General features: G+C 34.2%; 1 protein-coding gene across 8 annotated transcripts in view; it reads left to right on the top strand.

Annotated features, from left to right (window-relative positions):
* Positions 1-17,196, top strand: part of Dys (Dystrophin) — a 1,264,777-nt gene that overhangs the window by 91,110 nt on the left and 1,156,471 nt on the right. The gene's annotated exons all lie outside the window — the stretch shown is intronic.

Raw genomic sequence — 17,196 nt, 5'->3', positions numbered from 1 at the left:
AAATAATGCGATATATTTTTGATTTTAGATACATTATAAGGGCGATTATTTTAAGAAGTGAAAAAGGATTATAAGAAAAAATAATTTTACGATAGGAGGAATCCTCCTTCACACGTAATGCTGTCCAAAATTTTGGATAAAAAGGGAGGAAGCGCAACACGGCATAATAACCCAAAAAAAATTACGATAATACTTTTGGCCGTGAAAATCTAAAATAATATCCAAAAACTTCATGGTTTGTACTTAGATGTGTAAGAAACTAAACAATTTGTTTAAATTTGTCCCAACTCGTATAGCTTCATCGTGTCAGCTGCCACACGGCATAATAACCCAAAAATAAATTACGATAATACTTTTGGCCTTGAAAATCTAAAATCATACCCAATAATATCATGGTTTGTACCTAGGTAAGAAACTAAACAATTTGTTTAAATTTGTCCCACCTCATATAGTTTCGTCGTGGCAGTCGTAGCAGCGTATTTTTAAAATTATTGTTTTTTTATAAAATTTTAAGGATTCTTTCAGTTTGGGGAAGCAATTTATGTTTTTCAGGATTCTTTCATTTCCAAAAAATAAGTTTCTTCGAATGAAATTTGGAAATTGTGCCGTTCCTTCTCACCTTTATAAATTTCACGTTCTTTACTCCCCGGATTGTACATTCTGTGGTCTAGAAGTGAGAACTTTAGATCACATATTTTTTGGTTGTCCCTCTCCAGACAAATATCCTCTCTTCTATCAATAATAATAATAATAATAATAATAATTGGATAATTTGTAGGGCGCCGTTTTTGTGAAAAATCATCTCAAGGGCGCTGTACAATTTATTTCCTAGGATCTACATTTGTTATTTAGACCAACTGTGCCAGCACGAGGTTCGTCATCCGTTCAGGCATGTGTCTGCCGCCAATATAGCGCTGACATGTGTCTGCTGCCAATAAAGAGCGCTAACACAACATCCTCACATAGACAACAAACCTTGGCAGCACCGCTGTGACGCTCGACGAAGACAGAAGATGGAGACTCTGCTGCAAGAATCCTAGGTAGTGAAGGAACTGTACCAGCTGCTGCAGCGAGAGAGACTACCCCGTCCACCAACTGTGCCAGCACGAGGCTCGTCATCCGTTCAGGCATGTGTCCGCCGCTAATATAGCGCTGACATGTGTCTGCTTCCAATAAAGAGCGCCGACACAACATCCTCACATAGATAATAGACCTTGGCAGCACCGCTGTGCAAAATCACCTCATCCTAGTCTACCTTAGTCTCTCCAGCCACCTCCCAGCCATTCATGCCACCTAGTGCATCCTCTCGACCCTTTCAGACTCCTTCCTGGCTCCAATACCTAAATAAAATCCAGCAAAAAAAAAATACAATGCTTTCTATTGTCGTGATCCGACGATTTCACACCTCTGTCTCAGATCCTTAGGGCTCGCTTATCGCAGGCTATCATAAGCAAAATCTTAAACCAAAGTCAAAGTGAAGTTTATGTATGTCATCTGTAACAAAATACATAAACAAAAACAGAAAATAAAAACAAAAACAAAAACTTTAAACAAAATATGGCTTATCTGTCCTCCAGGCAGACATCCTCGGTTGAAGAGGTCCCGTAAATCCCGACACCACTTGACACTTGAGGGGTCAGGTATAAAATCTTCGAATGCATTGAGAATCTTTGTTCTAGCTTCACTTTCAAAATTTAATCGGTTTAAAATGCTATAATAATTGCAAATTCCGGCTAAACGGTAGAAGTTACGCGCATTTCGTGAAATAAGAAGGTAAACACTATATAAAACACGGATGCTGAACATTTTTCAGCGATCTCTTAACAAGGGAAACCTTCTGAAAGGATTAAACAAACCGGAGCAGTTAAAACACGTCCGCTCTCGTAGAAACAAATACGTCTTATATAAAATTGTCTCCCCTCCACATTCACCATCTCATCTCATCTAAGTCAGAACTTGACTCCAATCTTGCATATAATTTTGAAATCTCCCCGTTTAAACAAAATAATTATATAAATTCACATCCCCTCTCTCCATAATTTGAAATGATTACCGAGAACACGCTTGAAGGGTGAAAGTCATCATTAATGTCGTATTTTTCAATCTTACCACTCTAGCTCACTGAAATCTCACGGACCGCCACTGGTGTGTATCTACAATTACATCTACAATTTAAATACGCGTTATCTTCGAAATCACCAGATTTATTGATGCAGCCGAGTTCTATTACAGAAATATTTAAGAATTTATGTGATTGAAGGTTAATGCAGTTGCCCTACATAAATAAATAAATAAATACTCTTTACATATATTGAACACAGACATAACATAATATGGCCGATTTGTTTTTACGATCTGGATTCGCGTTCCGGCGTTCTCCGCTTGAATCAGAGCACTGGTTACAAGTCTTAACAATTTAGTCGTAATTCAATTCTATAAAATATTTTTATTTACACTACTCTAACCTGTGCTTGACGAAGCGATGTGTTTATTAATTATTCTTATCGTCTCAGTGAATGCATTGTTTTTGTACGGACGCAGAGCGTCACCCGCGCCCCCGTCCCGTGCTGAGGCTGTAGGCATTTAGTATTATGAGTTTTGACACTTATCACGTGATCGAATACCGTTAAAAAGATTACGCCTCCACACTTTAAGTCAAGGCTGCCCAACCCCAGGCCCGCGGGCCACAATGTGGCCCGTGAACGAATTATAAGTGGCCCGCGTGAACCATTTTCAAAAAACCCGCCAATCCGCCAATTTGAAAAAGTGTCGTGGGCCCCCAGTAAAACAAACAATGCAGCTTGCGCGCGGTCACCGGTGTTGCCAACGAAGGCGATTTAACGTTATTTAGGCTACTCAGAACGAGAATCAGCGACGAAAAAATCTAAAAGCACTCATTTTGAATTTTTTTGTGGGGAATTATGTTTTATTGAAATTCTCTAACAACCCCCCCCCCGCCCATGGAAATAGGAACCGTCAGGTATTCAGTGGCCCGCCAGTGATTCAAAATCGTCAATTTCGCCCAACTGTTAAAAAGGTTGGGCAGCCTTGCTTTAAGTCATGCAAGCAACGACTTTGTACAAAAATCAATTCTGTCCATGTTACAATGAAAACCATGCAGATACTGTTAGATCACCTTTGACTTGTCAGATAAATTTTTGTCGAATATCAACTTAGAAAAATCAGCTTCGTCTGTATGATTAATAATGATTTTTGTGTTAAATGTTGACCCCTTTTTGACTCGTTTCATACTTCTCGTGAGCCTGATTGGTGAACTTCATGCGTTCATTCACTGTTCTATTCATTCAACAATAATAAATTATAATTATTCACGAATAAATTAAATTATAAGTTGTATTTCGGTTTGTGTATCGTGACACAGCTTCGAAGAGCTGGGAGTAAATAATAAACATATTATGTAGGTGCTTGAGTGTGTCTCCAATGCGAGTGTCACTTTAATTTAAATTAAGTTTTTCCATCTGTTCATATTTACCTACGTACTATGGAAATTGAGATGCATACACAACGCGTTTAGCTCGAACAGAGTACTATCTTCATGATCATTCAAATTAACTGGTACCAGGTGTAGTCATTTTTCGTGAGTCATATAAGAATAATTTAGGGAATGTGATATTTTTGTTTGTTTTTGATTTTTTTATCAATATTGATCGATCCGGCAGGGTTGGCACTATTTCCAAACCCTTGGGTTTTAAAAAAATGTGAGTTTAAAAAAAATAATACAATAAGAGTTATAAAATCATACTTTATTTAATTTTTATTTGTAAGTACTGTAGTAGTAATAATTATGAGTGACTTTAGGTAATAAAATGTAAAATATATCACTATAGTTAAAGTAAGAACACTAAGGACGAGTTGTTTCAGAGAATTTGAACAATTCATCAAATTTCACAGTTAATTTTCAAGGACTGTAAAAGTTCTATTATTATTTCAGTTCTGTGAAGCAATTGGCCCATGTTGATATAATAACAGAATTTAAATAGGATTTTCACAGAACTTGGAAATTAACTTTGAAATTTAATGAATTGTTAAAATTCTCTGAAACAAACCGCCCTTAGTTGGAAATATTCATGGGATGAGAGCGAGAGTAATCATCTGGGTTACTTACACCGAAGTCTATTTATCTTGAAAAATTATTTTTTTACAATTGCATTGTGCATTCACTGACCGTTTCTTCTAATTAAGGCGATCAATCTCAACATCTTACATTCAGAATTGGGCGAAATCACGCACTCCTTAAGCCGATGGCGATAAGATTGAAATTCCTACGCAGGAGACTGCATTTCAAAACATATACGCCCGAAGATTTATTTTTTTCTAGGCTGATGAAAAAATGCTCGATTATTTCAAAGGTCAAAATTTGTTCTACTCGCAATATTTAATTAAAGAATCTGTAATATATCAAAGTAAAACATGTTTTGCATGATTTTGCATTACTTCACATTTCATCGCCCTAAGCCCGATAAAACCCCTAAAAACCCACTGGGCAAATAATTTTTGTAAAAACCCGCGTTTCTTCAACCCTAACTACTGGATTTCTTAATTTTATCTTCCATAGCCACAGAGTTACTGTGGAGCTTTACTGTCTTTGATTATGTCATTCGAATTGTGACAGTTTGTTTCTTTTTCTCAAATCAATCCTCTCCCAGCCTCTCCAGGTAGGCCAGCATTTTGTTCTAAAGTACTGTTTTCGGATTTCCTGGCTTCGTACACCATCTCAATGTTTATGTTCTCTCTTGCTTGGAACATTCTAATAATAATAATGACACTTTTGAGATAATGATATCTTAACTGGGATCTCCCGTGCTGGGGATTTCATTTAGATATTAAAATTTAAAAGCACGAATAATATGAAGTAATCTCAAAATATTATAAAACAAAGTGGCTATCCGCGTCTGTCTGTTTGTGCGCTTAGTTCTTCCAAACTACGCAACCGATTTTGATATGGTTTTCACTATTATTTAGAGAATTTCTCTCTGAAGTTTTATATATATAATACATGCATATTATATTTATAGAAAGTAGAGAAAAGTTAAGCAACGCCGCGTACATGTCAGTATGTTATAAATATATTGTTATTATAATATTAGTTGTGTGGTTTTGGTTTCAGTTTGCATTTGGTGTCAGTATAATTTCTATTTCTGATCTCCCCATGTTTTGTGTCCTGCATTTTATTTGAGAGTAGCTGTACCCCGCCACGCGTTGTTGTGGCTCAGTCTGTCTGGGCAGAAAGAGAAACAATAGCACGTTTTGCCAACAGATGACACTGTTTTTCAAAAAAATATTTTTTACCTGTTACATGTGACATCTATACAATAAAGGTAAGTAAAAACACACGCGTATTCGAATGTAATGTCGTGTCAAAATTTCAAAGCAATCGGTGAATTGACAACTTTCGGTGATTTAAGATTTTGAACAAACGAACATTTTTATTTATATAGATTTTAATTTTATCATATAGTTGTGGCTTTTGAATGAGAGTGGGATTTCGTTGTAGAATTTAGTGCCGTAGTATAAGCATTGATGTATTATATTTAGACATGAAGCGATAAAATAGGTTCCAAATTTTTACCTCCAATTTACCTTCAACGCTCCCAACATTCTAACTAAAACTACTGAATCCCGTACCGCTGTCGCGTTCTAATATGTAGTAGTACACGTTTCGACGGCATGTTGGTACGCAATCTAGTTACAGCTCTATGAGTTTATGAAGCTTTGAGATATTGTCTTTCTTATATTCGTGTTAGTTGTTATTTCTTGTGGTTTTTATTTATGAATGTAAAGGAGGATTGGTTTAGAATAAACCTGTTTAATTGACAGGATTGATTTCGTCAGTGCTAGTTCTTCTACTTGGCCTATTCATGCTAGCCAACAATTGACTTTCATACTCCCGGGGTTGATGAGATATGAACGTTATCCAAGTTTCATTATCACACATACACGCCTCTTCATCAAGTTCATTATCACTTCAATGAATAATAATAATAGTATTTATTGTGTACTCATTCCCATGGTTATTCTAGACTTGTAGAAATTTCATGTGAATTGTTCCAACTTTAGCCATTGTTATTGCGCAAGACCTGGACAGAATAATACAATACTTATGAGATGGTACAAAGTATGTACGTTAATTTATTACTAACGCGCTCTAATTTCCAATGCCGGGACAAACAATGAACCACTGAACACTGATGGCATATTGACAAACGATTTAGTATGTATTACTATTATGGGCAAGGGCAAACGTAATTATTAGTATTTTGATACATAGGTAATATTTTGATATATGCTAAAATGTCCTGAAAGATCCAGTTCAAGCTCTACTGGATGGCTCCGGCTTACTTATCAGAAATGTGTATTCCGGAAAATACCAATTCACGACAGTCAACCCTTAGATCAGCAGTCATTAGCTATCGGAAGGTCGAAGGAACCAAAGCGCACATCAGATTCTAAGTTCGGTGAGCGTGCTTTCAGAATGTCAGGACCTGGAAGGACTTCCACATGATTTAAGAATGTTTACAGACTCGACAGAATTCAGAGCTAAATTTAAAACTCACCTTTTTAGACAGTCATATCCATAAAGTCAGAAAATTTTTACCTCTTTAGTCCGCGACATTATGAGTAACTAAATGTGTAAAAAATACAAATATTATTTGTAAGTTTTTAAGGTCATTTCATTAAAATTCTCCATTCCTAAGGCGTCCTAAATTCTCCAGTATTTTAAAAGAAAAATCAATTCTACTTTTGCCACTAATCTTCTAATAAATGTAATATAGTAATGAAGGGAAAAAATAGCAAATGTAAAATCAATGTCTAGTGTTTTTACTATAGTGTCCTCTGCGAGCAAAGTCGTAAAATTTTTAATAAAAGTGTGTTCATCTGAAGTGACCAGCCAGGTAAGTGTGCCTATGTTTCTCTGTATCTGTTTGTAAATAATAAGTATGTTTTTTTCTGAATCTATAAATACTCGTAATAAAATTAGGTCTCAACCTAAAATTAAGTCTCAACTAGGAATCTCTAAATACAGGGTTTTCCAATAAGAGGTGTTATTTTGATATTCAATCGTAATATATCAATGGTTTCGTTGCTTTTGTGGCACATAGCGCCGTCTTGTTGAAAGTAAACGTTGTCCAGATCAATACCATCCAATTCTGGCCATAAGAAATCATTAATCATCTCTCGATAGCGCAATCCATTCACCGTAACTGTTGCTCCAGCCTCATTTTCGAAAAAGTAAGGTCCAATGACTCCGCCAGACCATAAACCGCACCAAACAGTCACACGTTGAGGATAAAGAGGCTTTTCAACAATGACTCTTGGGTTTTCCGAGCCCCAGATGCGACAATTTTGCTTGTTGACGAAGCCACAGAGGTGGAAATGGGCCTCATTACTCAAGATGATTTGCATTTGATTCACTCAAGTGAATTTTAATAATTTCAATGCGTTGTTGAAGCGTTATCGTGTATCGTTCCATTTTTATTAATGGCGTAGTTTGTACTTGTCAAATGTCAAAAAATGACAGCTTCAAAAGTAACATCTACCGAAATAGCGGGCTATTCAAAATAACACCTCTTATTGGAAAACCCTGTAGTATAAAATAAAGTCGCTATCCGCGTCTATCTGTTTGTGCGCTTAGTTCTTCTAAACTATAGCAGATTTTGATATAGTTTTCACTATCATTTAAATAATTTCTTCCGGAAGGTTGGTGTATATAATACATACATATTATATTTATAGAAAGTAGAGAAAAGTCGATGTTTTATAATCATGTCGTAAAAATATTTTTTCGAGCATTACATTGTTAACGCTGGCTAAATCTTATGAGATACATCAAAATAATGTACTACGGAATTGTATATCTAAAAATATGTCTATGTATAGGTATATGTCTATGTTCTAAAGCGTCAGCTACACTACTCGCTTCGACGCTTCGACGAAGTCCTCGACGAAGTTTGCCGAAGTTCGAAGTGCGTGCCCACACTCGTGCAACTTCGCGAGTAACTCAGTCCAGTCCTTTGACTCGGGCGCATTTACCGACAACAATCGGAAGTCGGGCGAAGCGAAGCGAAGTTGCCCGAAGCGAAGTGAAGTTCGCGAGTAGTGTAGCGCCGGGTACACGACAGCTAGTAGCTACTAAATTGTACAGCGCCCAATATATCCAATTATTATTATTGTTGTTACAAATCTCATGAAAAATGGACTAACAATAGAGATCTATAGAGTTTTAGTAATATTTTTTATGTTATTTCACTAAATTGGTGCTATAAAAATTATTATTATGCAGCAATACACCACGGAAAATAATCACGGATGCAATGCCCCCATAATACATGTATATTCGTATGTCGTATGAGTTTATGACGGAACAGAGCGTTTGGCCAATTTTGGCTCCTTGGATATTAAAAGCAATGTCAACAAGCTTGTGTAAAAATACGGAATCTGCAACAGTGGTTAGTAGGATAAATATATTCTGATTTGCTACATATTTGCCCAGTATTCTGGGTAGGTACTACTGGTGCCAACAATTAAAACAAAAATGGTGTTAAGGCGATGCACTACATCGTGTAATATTTTAAATTGAGCCGCTATCAATAACAACCCTTACGTAGATGGCGATAAGGTTTAAATTCCCGCTTAACACCATCCACCTGTTTTGATTTATGCAAGAAAAAAACATGGCCAAAAAGTGCCTTTTATTTTATTTTGCGGATGTTCAGGCATAAATATTTAATTTTTTTTCTACCTTTTTATAAATCACTTAATTTTCCACATTATACAATAAAATCATAACCGAAAATGGGTTCGTAAGTAGGAGATTTTGAACTTTAAAGCAGTTTTCATAGGCCTTTACATTTTTTTTCTGGGCTTATAAAAAGACTTATCTAAAAAATACTCGATTATTTCAAAGGCCAAGATGTATTCTACTCGCAGTATTTAATTAAAGCATCTGAAACATTTCTAGGCGACCAAATTTTCAAACCAAAAACACATGATTTTGCATTACTACGTATGGCATCGCCTTAAGTATATTTATAATTTTATTTTAAACTGGCTGAAGTACACAGAGTTTTTAGAAATAAAATCTTCCTCCTCCTTTGAAAGTCGAGCGTGCAAAATTTCATCAACCTAGGAACAACACTCTAGATTTGTATAAAAATCAAAACCACACCGCCCGCCCGCCACAGACTGCTTACAAATAGATTCACGCAGACCCACGAAAAAATCACGGGAATGTCTAAAATATTGATTATTGACAAATCAGTTCCAATTTTTGAAATAATAAAATATTATATTATAGATAGGTACCTTATCGCTCATTTGAATTTTCCGCACAATTGATCCCCATTTTGAAAATGACACTTAAATTCAAAGCAAATATGAGTTCATTAAACCAGATTTCAAGGGGACAAACAACTACGCACAGACTACCGAAATTATGTTTTTTAATTTTTTTTTAAATTTTTTTTTATTTATTTATTTTTTAATTTTTTTAACAGCAATATAAAGTAAAGTAAAAAGATACAATATTAAGTAAAATAAAAATATAAAGTGATCTAGTTGGTTCTCAGTCCTTCTCACTAGGTATTCCTCCGAGGCGGACTGTAGGTTGTTGTATGTGTGTTGATCATGATTTCTTCATCTTCTAATTTGTTGGTTCCCACAAAATATAAAATAAATGAAGCAAAAAGTATTTATATTTGTTGTCTGTAGGTTGCGTTGGGGTTAGTTACTTCATAAATTTAATGATTTCCTCATCTTCATGTTTAGTTAGCCATAATTTGATGTCTTTTTAAAACTTTTATATATCCATGGTGTTTTTAATTTCAATAGGAAGGGCATTATATAATTTTATAGAATGGAATAGTGGTTTTTCTGGCCCAAAGATGTGTTTAATTTTGGAATGTTTAGTAGATTTGAGGATTGATAATTGACTTCCGCAGACTTACGATCGTCTAAATTCTTGTCAAATCATTTCCAATTTTGAAAACACCAATTAGAATAATTTTCCGTTAAAACATTATGATAGGTAGGTACCTACTTTATCGCTTGCCTGAATTCTTTACACAACTCATTCCAATTTTAAAAATATTTAAATTCGAAACACAGTATTTATTTTTGATGATTATGTTTTCAATTAAGAATAGATTATTGGTGTTGTCTTTATTTTAGTTTGAATCCACTTTGTTAATGTTCCATAGAAATACATAAAATGATGCTAGTTCGCAGGCCGTTAAATCTGTCAACAGTTCCCCCATTTTGCAGACTTTCCTAGAGTCAGATGTTTGAAATTCCGGGGCGAGAGTTGTGTGTGTATTATTCAGTTTTCAACAGCGTTATTTGTGAATGAATATTATGAAACATTATATGCAAATTATGAATATTATGACATATGCAACATGTTATTTGCGATTTATGACAAATGTAAAATTAACTGATATCGGAACTACGAACAAAAACGCATTATTACGTCACTACCTGCAAGTAATCACGTAATTAGTAAGCACCGCAATACATGCAACATTGTTTAGACAACTGTTCTTTAATATATCAGCAGAAGTTTGAACAAATTAAATCTTTTATTTATTTACACTGTTTCTATATTCTGAAGGTTATAAGTGTGTGTATATAATTTACGTGAAAGTTGTATAAATAGTTATATATAATTGACGTGAAATTTGTATACATAATTATATATAATTTACGTATTTATTATATATATAATTCACGTGAAAGTTATAACCCTTCAGTGATTTTCAATGCCAAATTTTTGTAAGGGAACGTTTGTCTAAATGTATGAAAGTGACAACCGAGTACTAATGTATTAAAAGAGTATGACTGCTATGTTCTTGGTAGCTACTTTTTTCGTAGTGCGAAAAATAATAATTTATAATCTACTTACAAAATAAATTTACTCGGTGATCGTTCGGGTATTCTGAAACGTTAACGTCTGAAATGTTACCACAATTTAATGAAAAAGTATTTCTGTCGATATTCTACAATAAAATGGGAATAACATCCCTGCTACCATCTAGTTGCGATTTCGTGTCAATAACATTTTCCTTTGCACTTTTAGTTTACTCGTTTACTTGTATTTTTACATTTAAAAAAATATATCTTACAAAAGTTCCAAAGCCAATGAAACTATGGAATCTCCAATTCTGAGACTGGTGTTGTGTGACAGATTAATAGTCAAGAGGAAGGCACCTAACTATTCAAATCTAGTCATTGTCTGAAGGTGAAACTGAGATTTCCATCCTCTCTCAAATGAAGTGCGAATTTTATAATGTCAACAGTATTTTTTATTCTCAGCTCCGGGCGCCGAATTGCCAAGGCGCCAGGGCCCTGATAATAACGAAAACCTAACAGTCCTAACACATCACCCTTGAGATTATTTTTCACAAAAACGGAGCTATTCACAGACATAGGAATTAATAGACGAGAAGATAATGGCGAGGGGTAAAATCAACTGTTGAAGAACGAAGGGAGTAAGGCTGACTGTGATTCGTCAATAAATCAATCTGACAGTAAATAGGCATCTCGCATTATAATATCACCATTTACTTCTTAAAAGTAAAATCTGCTTTAGAATGAATAGACATTTTTACATGGGAGCGCAAATTACTCGCCACGTTATGAACAAATTTGCGAAGTCCAAATTCGGCAAAAAAATTCGGTTCCATTTTCAGAGTCGAATATTTCGTTTAAGTATTTAGTTAAGACACTTTTATAAATGTTCATAATTTACTTCCCAGCAACCAACCAGCTTTGTGTTTCGCGTCCAGACGTTTCTCGATGTGATAGTATATGTTTCTAAAACTGATCTATATTATACGATGTGAATATGCTTAAAACAAAGTAAAAATAATGCTTATATATGGAATGTAATACGACAATTGGGTTTATTCTCTTTTTCAAATCTATTTTTACAAGTTTTCATAGTACAATTCAACATTTTGCCGTGTTATTTCGTAAAATGAGCCGATGATGCCTCGACCATAGTTCGCACAAGAATGATGACGTCACGTTTTCAAATTTCACTTGAGGCCATATGCGAGCCCAGCCGGCTCAATGGAACCGGTATGGGGAGTGGGGATAATACGCTTTTAATCACTTAGGGCAGGTCTACTAATATTCATATGTCTATGGAGCTATTCAAAAATACATTTCATTCTAATATTATTGATTACAGTGGTCACCTACCTAGGCGTCTAGTAGTTTTGACAAAGTACATAAAAAATTTACACGCGCCAGGTGCCGTTCGTTTTCAGGGCAGGCCCTGAAAACCACGTCCCAGAAGCGGAGTTTTCCACTCTGCTACTGAGAACGTCGATAATCGACGTGTAATCACGATAATCGACATGTTTCAGTTATGCACATCACTACCTACTCCAGTCTCTATCTAATGGCGCGTAACCACCTGATCTATTCTATGATCTATTTGTTAACCGAGCAACTCAGGACAGTGGCAATTCAACATCCTTCAATACACTCTTGAAAGGTGATATTAAGGACGGGTTGTTTCGGAAAATTTGAACAATTCATCAAATTTCAACGTTCATTTTCGGGTTCTGTGAAAGACTTATTCAAGTTCTGTTTATATCATTGTAGGCTAGTTGCTTGAGAAAACTGAAATAAAAACAGAACTTGAAAAAGTCTTTCACAGAACTTGAAAATGAACATTGAAATTTGATGAATTGTTCAGATTCTCCGAAACAACCCGTCCTAAGTCAAAAAAGTGATGAACAAACGAGGTTAAATATGTTAGGATAATAGGCCAATTTTTTTTCATCCTTTTTGAATGAAAGTGTGTTGAATTACCACTGTCCTTGGTTGACATGGAACCGCTGAATTCAACTTCAACTTTCCTTCTATTCTATTCAGAATATCCGGGGGTAAAGTGCGTTAACTTTGGGGGATGATGTTAAACGATAGTACAAAACAAAAAAGTTTTTAGGTAAAAAAGTTGAATTGTTTTTATGGGAAAATAAATATTCTTGTATGGAAAAATATTTTTGTATGGGAAAAAAAACATTGGAATTTCAAAAAAGTTACTTATTTATCTTTTTTTCTTCTACAATCATGTCACCTCCCGAAGTAAGCGCACTTTACGCACATTACTGTATGTATAGAATTGACAATATAATAGAACCGTGTGAAAGGCAGGTTGTTAAGCGAACACAGTCTACGGTTTTATACATAAAAAAAAACTAGGAGTAGAGCAAGTGTGATCGCATAAAAATTTCTTTCCATTTTCAAACGGTTTGTTCTATGAAACAGATAATTGATAGAATAAATCTGGTGGGATTCCAGCTTTAGTTGAAAAAGGTTATTATCTTGTACATCTCCTTACTTCATTAGAATCACAATGTTTATTTAAATTTTCTCCCGAATCTAATGCAACGCGGTCTCTGATATCTGGTAAAATCTTGTTACGTATATTTGCGAATATTTTATACACATACGACGAGCTTGTCAAATATAAACAGCTCTATATGTATAATATGATTGTTTGTTCTAATATCCGCGTGTTCACGTACCGTGCATTTTGTAATGTCCTACCGTTCAGTTTGTACCGTGACGCTGTAACTGCTCAAACTGCGCTGTGGGATCGTCTCCAGTCGTCTTATTGATTTCCGTCGTGATCTCAACATTTCTGTTTTCCGGGTATCGATAGCTTTGACTGAATTTTCTGTTTCAAGTGTCTCTGGTACCACCAGTTGTTCTGTTGCATAATATCTCATACTTCTCTTCTGTTTCCCGCGATCATCTGGTCAGCTGTTTTGCTGAATGTTGACTTTCCTTCGGCTTTACGGAGATAACCGGATGTTTTAGTGAACGTTGACTCTAGGATTTTTAATTGATTTTTTTCGCATTTTGCTGTTTTTGGCGAATGGTCATATTCCAATGTTTTAGTGAACCTTGACTCTTGTATCTGATTTATAGCGTGTTTACAGTGATCTGATAATCAGCTGTTCTGGCGAATGTTGTCTAGTATTCTGTTACGCGGTGATAATCGGGCGTCTTAGTGAACGTTAACTCTTGTCGCTTCTCTTTAGATTTTTGTGGATTTTGAACTCAAGTGGCCTGCTTTTACCTCTCAAAGTTCACCACACAGATGTTTGTGTGATTTTTTCTCCATTGTCTTCTATTTGCCGAATGTTGACTCTACTATTTGTGGTGCAGTACTGCTTGACACCCGGTAACGCAGACTTACTGATTTCTATTGTATTTTTATGTTTGTATTATTGTTTACTATAATTTATAACTCAATACAGAGATACGTTTTCAGATATTTACGGATGCTGTAAATCTGTTTTTGGTTCATAATAATCGTAACACACAATGAAATTTCCAACATACCTTATAAATGCACCTAATCAAATAACTGATGTGTGTGAACTTTCATGGGAATAAAATTATTTTCTATGTGTGATATTACAATACAGACAAATAGCTTATAACAATTTTTCGAGAAAGATTTTATAAATTTAAATAAATAAAAAAATCTTGGTCGATTAGCGATATATATTATAACGATATGAACATTCATTTTTTTCTCGCGTATTTTTACTAAGATTTTAGATGTCTATCGTTGTAAACTTTAGTAGAGAATTTAAGCTTTCTGGTAAAGTTACAAAAACCGTTATCGATAGCGTAAGACTGTTTCCGTCTAAAAAACTGAATAAAATTTTGACGTTTAACGTCAAAAGAAACAGTATATTGGTAATTTGAAAAAATAAGCATTAAACTGGACGATTTTTTGCGCTTAGGTTCGATGTCCCAGAGGCAGATTAACATTGATAAAAAATGCTATTAGATTATTGAACCAAAATTAATGTACATATTTATACATAATACGAGTAAGTGATGTATTTATACAGTCTTCGCTCTTGACCGCGCGCTCAGAAAAACATGAATTGATTTACAAATTTTAATAAAATTTACCTTAAACATCGATATTTTATTTACAGGTAAATAATTTTAAAAACACCATTGATTGTGTATTGGTGTACTGAACGGAAAAAAATAATTACTATAATTTACATTTGCTTGACGGTTGGATGCAAATTCTAATTATTGTTAAAAAAATATTTAATGTACATTAAAATTTTAAGATACTATAAAATAATTTTAAAATATTAAGTACAAAGGGTTTCTTTGTTACCAAGTTTCTTTGGAAATTTTCGGGATAAGAGGGACTGCAGGCAGGTGTTCCAAACTGGTTGGACACTTTTAACACTTTGGATACCCTCGGACTGCACAAATATGTAATGTACGTAAATATATTGTAATGGAACCGTCCACAAGTCACCAACACAAATTACTAGATTATACACTGTATATCATTACTTTTATTGAACAACATAATTTTATTCGGTGACCGGGTATCTCATCAATATGACAGTTACATAGGTAACTATTTAACCTAGTTTTTGTTTCATCACTTTCAATAACTCTATATCACTTTTTAAAGGTGTGTTTAGTTGTCATTTTGATGAAATATCATGTTCCCGCATTTCCCGCAATGAAATAAATATGTCAATCAGAGTGCGTACTCTTTTAGCTACATTTTCAATCTGGTTCTTCCATTTGAAGTTATTACCAACTATAACTCCTATATATATATTATAAATTTAAGACACTCGAAGGCTTCACACTTAATGGAGAGTTATTATTTCCAAAGCTACAGTTATTTTTTATTTATTGTATGGTGGTGAGGTGTTTGGGGTTGCCCTGCAATAGTAGAACTGAATGTTTTTGATACGTTTACTGTAAGCAAATAATATTATTATTGAAATATTTTTGTAACACGGATATAAATCGATTTTTGCCCTCACGATAAATTAACATGCCTTATTAATAAAACATAAATTTAAGAATGTTTAACCGATTTTCCTTTATAATATGTCCTTACGGTACAAAGAATTTTCGTTTAAATGCAAAAATATTCGGATTTTTATGAACACGTGATCCGACGTCATGATTATATAGTATTCGTAACTAGCTGTATCTCGCCACGCGTTTCTGTGGCTCAGTGTATCTGTGCTGATATATACACAATAATAATAATAATAATAATTGGATAATTTGTAGAGCGCCGTTTTTGTGAAAAATCACCTCAAGGGCGCTGAGTGTTGCTTTTACGTCGAACAGATGGCGCTGTTTTAAAAAAGCATATTTGTCAAACAGAGGGCGCTGTATTTAAAAAAAAACGTGTTTTTATCTGTCACAGGTAACATTTACATAATACAGGTATATAAAAACACACATATTCGAATGTAAAGTTGTGTCAAAATTTCAAAGCAATCGGTGAAGAACTTTTGGAAATGTAAGATTTTGAACAAACGAATATTTACATTTTTATTTATATAGATTTACTAAAAGTTTATCAGAAAACCTGTTAATTCGTTCGTAAGGTTTCAATCCCGGTTTTAACCGGAATTACTAATAACTTCTTAGTTCTTAATAAATTAGTGATTGTCATTTTTATTCAAATTTTCTAACTGTTTTGCGATTACGGTTAGGTACAAACATAATTAAATAAATCATTTCTGTAGGTACTTTTATGATTATTATATAGTTCCATAGCAATAACGATTATTAAAAAGATAATAACTGTACGTTTACGATTATGAAAGTAATAATCGTTCCTAGTAGCGGCTCCTGATTTTCGAGGATGCCAAAGCAGGTAGAAAAATAAGAAATTTTGGTATTGTTCTGGCCAAAATTAAGACATAATAAGGTTTAATTTGTCCAAAATAATTGGTAAAATCCGTGAACTGTAACTGTACTCAGGATGGGTTATATCACAGAATTTGAAAAATTCAAGTTCTGTTATTATTTAATCAAGGGCCGGTTTTTTCACAGTACCTGGATAGTAACAGAACTTGAATATTAAATTTCATCAGTTGTTCAAATTCGCGTTATTTAAAATTTATTTTAAATATTAACCCTACACCAATCGGCCTGAGGGAAAACAATTCTCTAAGGGCCCATGTCATCTTTGGGGTAGCTGTGTGGTGAAATTTTACTAAAAACAAATATAGTCAATAATATACTGGAAGACCCTACCTACCTGCACATATTTATTTAAATTTAAAAATTATCTGTTTTATCTTATTATATTTTTATTTATTTTGAAAGTATTTAATAGATTCGGGTGAGATGAGTGTATTA

This window comes from Hesperophylax consimilis, chromosome 15, assembly GCF_061612785.1.
Source record: "Hesperophylax consimilis isolate HC1 chromosome 15, BYU_Hcon_1.0, whole genome shotgun sequence".
In the NCBI taxonomy this organism is placed as follows: domain Eukaryota; kingdom Metazoa; phylum Arthropoda; class Insecta; order Trichoptera; family Limnephilidae; genus Hesperophylax; species Hesperophylax consimilis.
Note: the sequence above shows the minus strand (reverse complement) of the source record. Positions and strands in the feature narration are given on the sequence as shown.